At 39.4% G+C, this 10050-nt stretch overlaps 1 long non-coding RNA gene across 3 annotated transcripts in view; it reads right to left on the bottom strand.

The window, feature by feature from the left end:
- The window catches only part of LOC138143804 (uncharacterized), a 48538-nt gene extending 38830 nt beyond the window's left edge, over window positions 1-9708 (bottom strand). For all 3 annotated transcript variants that reach the window (XR_011163797.1, XR_011163795.1, XR_011163796.1), the window contains exon 1: window positions 9409-9708. This is a non-coding gene — a long non-coding RNA (uncharacterized lncRNA). The remainder of the gene's footprint in view (window positions 1-9408) is intronic.
- Between the last annotated feature and the right edge of the window lie 342 nt (window positions 9709-10050).

The following is a 10050-nucleotide window of genomic DNA, read 5'->3' as shown; positions in this document are numbered from 1 at the left end:
ATAGAAAGAAAGAAAGAAAGAAAGAAAGAAAGAAAGAAAGAAAGAAAGAAAGAAAGAAAGAAAGAAAGAAAGAAAGAAAGAAAGAAGGAAAGAAAATTTATAATTCTCCAAGACTTAAGAAGATGTCAGTATTCAAATCTGGATATGTTGTAGGTAAAATCAACACTTTTGAATTGTGGTGCAAAAGAAGACTTTTGAGAGTCCCTTGGACAGCAAGGAGATCAAAACAGTCAATACTTAAAGAAATTAATTCAGACTATTCATTGGAAGGTCAAATATTGAAACTGAAGTTTAAATACTCTGGCCATATAATGAGAAGATAGGATTCTTTGGAAAAGACCCTGATGTTGAGAATTGAAGACAAAAGGAAAACAGGAAGGCAAAAGATGAGATGGATAGATAGTGTCATGGAAACAATGAAAATGAACAGACTCTGAAAGACAGTGCAGAAAAGAAGGGCCTGGCATGTTGTACATGATCCATGTGATCATGAAGAGTTGAATATGACTGAACAACAACAAATATTGTATGTACCAGTCTGCTGTTAATAAGTAGAGAGTAACGATTTTAAAATTCAATCATTAGGGTACTCTCTGAAGCTCTTTTTTGCAGGATAATCTTTTGTTAGGAAAAATTAGACCCAGGGAGGCTAGGTGGCACAGGGAATAGAGCGCTGGCCCTAGAGTCAGGAGGACCTGAGTTCAAATCCGGCCTCAGACACTTAACACTTCCTAACTGTGTGACCTTGGGCAAGTCACTTAACCCCAATTGCCCTGCCCTCCAAAATAGCAAATAAGAAGAAGAAGAAGTTAGAACCTATGACTTGAGTTATCACAATCAGTTATCACACAATTAGTGTCATGAAAAGAGCATTGGATTGGGTACTGGAAAATCTGAGTTCCAGTCTAAGTGCTGAACTAATTAATTGCATGACTTTGGGCAAGTCACTTATTCTCTCTCTCTGTCTCAGTTTTCCTCTCTGTAAAATGAAAGAGTTGCACCAAATGATCTACAAGGTCCTTTCCTACTCTAAAATTCTAGATTTTATGAAAATGTTCTTTTTAAAATTGTTAAAATTTCAAGACTTGAGAAATCATTTGTGGATTCTGAGCACATATTTTCTTAATGCCATTACCAATAACTAAGATATACCTCAGCTTAAAGTAACAAATGATTACAGTTGACCAAGTGTAGACAGGTCCTCCAGAGAGAGGCAATGTAGAGTACCAGATAGAACACTGAATTCAAAAGGACCTAGGTTCAAATCCCATCTCAGACACTTAGCTGTGTGTCCCTGGGCAAGTTACTGCTCTGTATCTTAATTTCCTCAATTGTAAAATGAGAAGGTTGAACTGAATGGCCTCTACAGCCCTTTCCAGTTCCAAATCTACACTCCTTTGTTATATTTGCTAATAATTCATTCTAGCAAGAAGAACATTAGCACAAATTTAGTCTTTAGCTATTAAGTTAGCTAGTGTCAAACTCCAGGCTACTACACCTGGGGGAACAAGTTTTGTCTAAAAGGATATCACAAAGCCTGGTCTAACCCTCCCTGGGATGTGACCTCTAGCCTTTTTGTGGGTATGAGAAGCTTAATGATATGTTCCTGCCTTCAGACACTAGTACTAAAAGGACAAGGACAGATGTAGATGCAAGGGAACAAAGATCACATTGGTTGATAGGACTCCCTTTCAGCCCAGGAACCTTGTCTTCAACCCCACTTCATCTGCTAAGACTTCTAGCTACCTCATTAGCACAGAACATTAATGCACATACACAGTATGGAAAATTACAAAAGAATACATAAGCATATGAGGCAAGACATGACATAGAGGAAGGATGTCCACATACTAGTTATGTGACTCCAGGCAAGTCACTGAAACTCTTATTGCCCCAGGAAACTCTAAAAAATTGAATGTTACATGCTAATTGTTATTCTCTATTGGTGGAGGGTGGTTGCACACCAGGAATCCCCTACACTGATAAAATCATAAGTCCAGACTCGTGTGTGTGTGTGTGTGTGTAATATTTATGGAATATATACATATACATATACACAAATATGTGGGGGATATATACACATGAGTGTGAATATATATATATATATATATATATATATATATATATATATGGTTTGGACCTTTGATTTAGTCAGTGCAGGAGATTTAAGGTTACATCCATGTGTGTGCATGTATGTATGTATACATATATGTAGAATATATACTCAATGTGATGATATGTATGTGTATATAAAAATATGGACCTATGATTTGATCAGTGCCAGAGATTTAAGATTACATGTATATGTGTATATACACACATATATGCACATATATATGTAATATACACTTATGAATGTGAATATGTGTGTATAGGTTCTGGATCTATGATTTGATCAGTGCAGGAGATTTAAGGTTACATGTATGTGTGTATGTATATACACATACAACACTCATAAATATGAATATATGTGTGTATGTGTGCTTATATATGTGAGTATGTGTGTGTGTATATGTATGTGTATATTATATGTGTATGATCTGGACCTAAGATTTTATCAGTGCCAGAGATTTAAGATTGTATGTATGTGTGTATGTACATGTGTGTACACACATATAATTACACAACACACATTGCATATGTAAATATATACATCTGTGTACATAGTAGACATGTACACAAACACATATATTTATATAGTTCTAGTGCCAATGCAATATTTACAGTGCCCATGATCACGATCAAGACCGTGACTATAAATATCGCATGACACTCGATCACAAAATATACCAAACTCTCCATATAGAGGACAGAACTGAAGCATTTATTTAGATACCATAAAACCAAATCCCCAAACCAGTAAGCCGATTCCATCATAGTACCAAAGATATTAAGATGGTATGATAATTCTGAGAGCCACAGTATCCTTCAGCCTTCCCACAAACCAATATTAGATCAATATTTACTCACAAACCTCTCTCTCTCCTTGCCTGAGCACCTCTCTCTCCCACCATCTCTCTGGCTCTGGCTCCCAGCTTCCTATGGGCTCTGCTTCCCTTCAGCAAATTCCTCTCACCACAGGCTCCATGTGACTACATTCAGCCTATCAGGGGGCAGAGTTTATCTTCACAGCAGGGAAGCTTCCTGTGGGCTCTGCTGTACCCTTCAGCAAATTCCCTCCATCACAAGCTCCATGTGATTACATTCAGCCTATTAGGGGGCAGAGTTTACTTTCAAAGCAGGGGAGTCTTCAAACTCCCCCCTAGGTCTATTAAGGGGCAGGGAAGATCTTCAAATTCCCATTCCCATTACAATAGTATACATATACACACATATATATTTGATATATGTGTACATACATATTATATAGTGGATCAGAGTTGACCTTGGAACTAGGAAGTCCTAGGTTCAAATCTTGCCTCTGACCCATACTAGCTAAATAACCCTGGGCAAATTACTTAACTTGTTAGTACCCAAAGCAACTCTCCAAGACCATATGCCTTGCAGAGCAGTTGTTGATCTGCATTGGTAAAGTTTCCTTATCCAGGCGTTCCCTATGCTAATGGAATCACAGATCCAGTCCCTAACCACGTATGTATATGTGTGTATATGTGCATGTGTGTACATATGTGGATGTGAATTCATGTACTCATCTCTACTATAACCAGAAATATATTATCTTAAATCTTTTCTATGAAAAACTGTCAAAATCTGTGAAAGTGATCAACTCTGTACCCTGCTTAATCAGTTACATGAAAGCAAAATTCCATCTTGGGATCTTTATCAATTAGGGCCTCCACTAAGGTTCTATGATAATACATGATGATGGTGCAGAGATGAGTTTGAGTTCTCAAAGGTAATGTCCATGGAACATGAGCTCTGGCAGGTCCCATTAATTTGGAAGTGCTTTCAATAAAATCCCAGTGACAGCCTGTGTGACTGCTGTCCAGAGACCAGCCCAGCTAAGCTTGATGAGGCTTATCACCAGAACATTGAACACCTGGTGATGAATTTTATTGGACAGAACAAATCGGAAAGATTCAAGATCTGATTGTCTACTAAAGCTTAGAGTTGTGAAAGGATTGTGAATAGTGAGACTCAGGGGGGACAGGCTAGCTGTCTTCAAGCATTTGACAGGCTGTCATATGAAAGAAGACTTAGCTTTGCTCTGTTTGGCTCTAGAGGGCAGAACAAGGAGTGATGGGTGAAAATTGTAGAGGCAATTTTAGGTTTGATATTAATTATTAGAGCTTTTCCAAAGCAGAATGATCTGTCTTAGGATGTGATAGGGTTTTCCCTCTTTGACGGTCTCCAGGCAAAAGCTATTTTTCAGTCGTGTCCAACTCTTTGTCATCCCATTTGGTGTTTTCTTTACAAAGATACTGGAGTGGTTTGACATTTCTTTCTCCAACTCATTTTGCAGATGAGGAAACTGAGGCAAACAGAGTTAAATGACTTGCCCAGAATCACACGGCTAGTAAGTACTCGAAGCTAGATTTGAACTCAGAAAGAGGCCCAGCACTCTATCCACTTCCCATGTTGTAGTGGGGACACCTTTTGGGTATGGATCAGAGCAGATGGTCTCTGAGGTCCCATTCATCTCCTTCAAAATCACAGATTCTTCAAGAAATGAATTAATGATAGCCTTTAGGGCAGTTCGGTGGCGCAGCAAATAGAGCACTGGCCCTGCAGTCGGGAGGACCTGAGTTCAAATTTGATCTCAGACACTTAACACAAAACTAGCCATATGACCTTGGGCAAGTCACTTAACCCCAATTGCCCTGCCTTCCTCCAAAAAGCAAAAATAAATAAGTTATTTTAAAAAATGATAGCCTTTAAATATTTGCCAGGCACCATGCTAAGTGCTTCACAATTACCATCTCATTTGATCCTCACAACAACTCTGGGTATTATTATGCCCCTTTTACAGATGGGAACACTAAGGCAAATAGAGGTTAAGGTCTTCCTGACTCCAGGCCCAGTGTTCTATCCACTGAACCACTTATCTGCCTCCCATACATATATATACATACACATACATGTTACAGCTGTTATCTATTTAATTTAAATTTTTAAAAATTTTACTAAGCACCTATTTCTTATGCAGAACATGAAATCTAGTAAGGGGACTATAAAACACATGCAAATTACCAGCACAAGACAATACACAAATGACTGGAGAGATGCATACAAAGTGCTGAAGACTAAGAAGAGAAAAGTCTTTGAGTTACAAAGTAATGAGACTGATTTTCACGTGTACTTTATGGAAATCCATCTTATTCTTTCATAACCGAACCTTATTATAGAAGACAAATTAAAGAGATGTGAATAGTCTTAATAATTTCCCCATGATTTTGGATTATAGGATTTAGAGTTGGGAGGGACTTTAGAGATAGAGTTTAATTCCTCAGTCCTTTTAATGACAAATTGAAGCTAGGAGAGATAATAGGTAAAGTGATTTACTCAAGGTCACACCAGATGTAAGTAGCTGAACAGTGATTCCGACACTGTCTTCAAATTCAGAATCTAGGGCTCTTTCCTTTCTGGCCCACAGTCCTTTGAAGGGCAATGTATTGGATATGAAAAACTTAAAATAAAAGCCTATTTTCTATTTAAATATTCCATTACTGATGAAAAATTTTGCACAAAACCAAAGGGGACAGGCATGATCAAAGAGTTATAATACCAAAAAAAGAGGTGGGACATGTAATCAGAAACAACTAGGTAGCCCAGTGAATAGATTGCTAGACTTGGAAGTCCTGAATTCAAATTCTGCCTCAGACACTTAGTAGCTGTGTGACTGTGGGCAAGTCACTTAACCTCTCTGCACTTTAGTTTTCTCATCTATTAAATGAGGAACTTGGATTCATTGGCCTCTAAGTTCCCTTCTAGCTCAAAATCTATGATCCTACAGCAAGTGATTACAGATGGATGGTCTATTTACTGCACTGATACCCATGAAATGCCAAGATATCTAGAGATATAAACATTGGATGGACTTCCCCAACATCCATCCTCCACCCCATGGAGGGTTTATGGCAAGGCATAAACAAGGATAGAACAGGATGAAAAGGCATGGATAGATTGTGACCTTTCCATGCTATTAGAGGAAAGAGTTGTAACCAAGGTAGGGCAAACAGGACTTTGTCCCAAGTGCAGCTGAATTTAACCACAATTGAAGCCATAGGCATGGGGGAACAGCTAAGGTCCATGTTCAGAAGGGTGACGTGGAAAGGGCAGGAGTACCAGCACTTCAATCTCTGCCCCTCCACCAGAGTCTAGTCATTTAACTTCTCTATTCCTCAATTTCCCCATCTATTAAATAAATGTTACTGGACTACATAATCATCCAGTCCTAAATCTATGACACTATGAGCAAATATTCATTAAATATCTATATATTTATATAAATATATAATAATATAATAAAATATTTATATATAGATATAAAATATCTATAAGCAAATATTCATTAAATGACTACCATGCATGAGGTGCTGTGCAAGGTGCTAGGGATATAGAGTAAAAAACTGAATAGTCCCTGACTTCAGGATACTTATATTCTACAGGAAGAGGGCATCTCTTCTTGCATTCAGACTATAGCATTTCTAACACTCTGGGCAACTCCCTACTCAAGCCAAGGCTGGATGGGAGAAAAGGGATGAGTGCAGCAGACAACCCCTAATCTTTAAACCTGGGCGTGAGGGGAAGCAGGGAGTTTTCCACCTTCAAACAATCAATACTCTACCTGTCAATGCTCCAGTCTCATTGGCTGCTGTGGGTTCAAATTATCATCTCTTTGCAAACAGCACCCAGTTTCTCTTTACATATAGCCCTAGTCCCACATTTATAACTTCTTGTTGGATATCACTAACTGAAGGCCCCGCAGGAATCTTAAATTCAATATATCCAAAATGAAATTGATTATCTCCCCTCCACTGAATCTATCCCTTCTCTACATATCTCTCTGGTGAATGACCGTCACCTTTCCAGTCACTCACACTCTTAGGGTCATCTTTGATTCCTTTCTTTCCCTAACCTGCCATAATGCATCCAATCACCTTGTCTTATCAATTCTACTTCCATGAGATCTCTCTCATTTGTCCCCTTCTCTCCATTCACACAGCCACCACCCTAGACTATTTCAACTGCCTCCTAATCGATCTTCCTGGTTCCAGCTTCTTCTCCTCTCTCCAAATCTATCTTTTTTGTTGTTGTTGAGTAGTTTCAGTTGGTCCAACTCTTCATGACCCCACTTGGGATTTTCTTGGCAAAGATAATGGAGTGGTTTGCTATTTCTTTCTCCAGCTTTTACAGATAAGTAAACTGAGGCAAACAGGACTAAGTGATTTGCCCAGGGTCACACAGCTAGTAAGTACCTGAGGCTAGATTTGAATTCAGAAGGAGGAATCTTCCTAACTCCAAGCCCAGCACTCTATCCTCTACTGAGCTGTTGTCAAACTAATCTTCCCAAGGCATGATTCTGACTATGTCATTCTACTGCTCTAGAAGCTTCTTGGGCTCCCTAGTGTCACTAGAACAAAATGTGGACTCTTCATATTGGCATTGAAAGCCTTTCACAATCATGTCACATCCTTCCTTTCCAGACTTATCACACATTACTCCCTTTCACACATTCTATATTTGAGACAATCTAGCCTTGCTGTTCTCCAAACTTAAGGCTCCATCTTCCACCTCTATGGTTTTTCATGGGCTATTCCTCATTCCTTGAATATACTCCTCCAGAAAATTCATCTCCCTAATTTTCTCTTGAGATTCAGCTCAAGCTCTATCTTCTATGGGAAATCTTTTCAGATACCCTCAAATGTTGATACTCAAATTATCATGTATATAATTATCTGTTTACATGTTGTCTTATCCTTGCAGACCCTAAGCTCCTTGAATTGGGGTTATTTTTTGCTTGTTTGTTTTCTCTTTGCACTTTCCTGGGCCTGTGGGGGAGCATGGCATAGGAACAGAGAGTTGGCCTCATTGCCAGGAAGACTTAGTTTCAAGGTGCACCTCTTACACATAATGGTTGTATGACCCTGAGCAAATCACTTAACCTCTCAGTGCTTGAAGCAATTCTCTAGAATAATAGAATAAACTCTCAAGACTAATTTCTAAAGATGATGGCAACTGCACTGGGAGAGAGGGTTTCCTCAGCTGGGAGTTCCCTATATCAATGAAATCATAGCTCTAGTCCCAATCCTATCTCCTAAGATGCCTTAAACACAGTAGGTGTTTTAATATTTGTTGGATTGAAATGTGTGAGATCAGATGATCTGCTTGGGGTTGGAGGTGGGGGAGCAGCAAAGCACATTCTCCTTCCTTTACAATAGTATATCAGGTTCTTATCTCACTCACCATTACTCCCTCCTTACCCCAGCTAAGGTCAACTTTTCTACCCCTTGCCCCAGGAGAAAAAAAAATCCCAGTTACAGTCCTGAGAAGAATGGATGAACTAGTGGTAGTAGTAGTAGTGGTAGTAGTAGTAGTCATAGTAGCAGTAGTTGTAGTAGTAGTAGTAGCAGTAGTTGTAGTAGTAGTAATTGTCATTTGCTTGTCCTTTCTTTTTTGAATGACATCATGAAGGTGATGTCTTGACTTGCCCATGAATTGGATTTAAGTGAGACAGAGACGTACAAAGTCATCAGCTTCACTCTCTTCCAAAGTCATCTAAGTCCAGTGGTACAACAAAAGTCAAGACAACTGATGATGGTCAGGGAGGCAGTGGATAACCTTGGTGTCTCTGTTGTCAAACCAAGCTTTAAGTAGTGTGACACTTTTGCATAGTGTCTACTTCAGCAACCTTCATGGTTATTGGAACAAGCTGTTCTCATGGGAGAAGTCTTCACATGCTTAGGGTAAACATCCCCCATAACTCATCAACATGGTTGAGGCCTGTCAGTTACCCTCAGCCTGATTTAGCAAATCTATCTGCCAAGACAGTCTTACTGGGATGTGGCCACTGCACATGCTACAACTTCTTGGAGACACAGCTGAGAGTTGGGTGAAGATGGACGCCAAAGCTGAATGAGCAGCCCTGAAAAGGGCTCTGCAAGACCTCACATCAGAGTTTACTAGTCCTCCCTGAACACCCAGTAGTAGTGGTAGTGGTAGTGGTGGTGGTAGTAGTAGTAGTAGTAGTAGTAGTAGTAGTAGTAGAAGTAGCAGAAGCAGCAGCAGCAGCAATGGCAGCAATAGTAGTAGTAGTGTTTATTTAGCACTTTATGCTTTTTTATATAGCATTTATGTGGAATGTAGAGGGTTTAAAAAATGCTCTACACATTTTATGTTATTTAATTCTCACAAATACCCTGTGAAGTAGGTGCTATTATTGTTATTCCCATTTTACAGACAAAGAAACTGAGGCTGAGAGAGGTTGCCTTAACCACAGTTACATACCTCATAAGTATCACAGAATCTGAGCTCAGGTCTTCTTGTCTCCAAGTCCAATGTTCTCTCCATGACTACACTATGTAGCTTTGACTCCTTTGGAGTCCTGAAGTATCAGGGAGCATATATATGGGCCAGGGAAAAGCGAAATCTGATGCCTCTTTCTGTTAGATTTTCCCCTACGGTGTCAAGACTGAATGTCCTTCACCATATGCACCACCCAGCTCATTCCTTCCACTAAATAGAAACATACATGCACACACATGCACACTCACACATTCACACATGTACATAAAGGACAACCAAGCCCAAATGAGGAAATATATTCAGGAACCTGATTCTGGTGAAGATGGTGGTTGGAAATGCCCTTGGGGCCCAGCTCACGTTGTAATGATGCACCATAAACAAAGACCACACGTTTTTCCTCTCAGATCTGATTCAGTAAAAGGAGGTGGGGGGTGAGGCGTAAGGCACACTTGCGTATTCTCTGTTTGGACCCAGTCATGACTCCTTTCAAGATGCTGCCAATAGATTTTAGTCATTCTCTGGCAAAAGTTTCTCTCTTAACCGCAAATACTTCATACTTGCTGAATGAGTCACTGCCTTGAGTAATCAAATTCCTTGACCAGTATATGCCTGCTTCTTAACAGC

This window comes from Petaurus breviceps, unplaced genomic scaffold (genome assembly GCF_028583685.1).
Source record: "Petaurus breviceps papuanus isolate PSGF00001 unplaced genomic scaffold, PetGlider_PUasm1.0 90667, whole genome shotgun sequence".
In the NCBI taxonomy this organism is placed as follows: Eukaryota; Metazoa; Chordata; class Mammalia; order Diprotodontia; family Petauridae; genus Petaurus; species Petaurus breviceps.
This window is presented reverse-complemented; position numbering and strand designations above follow the sequence as displayed.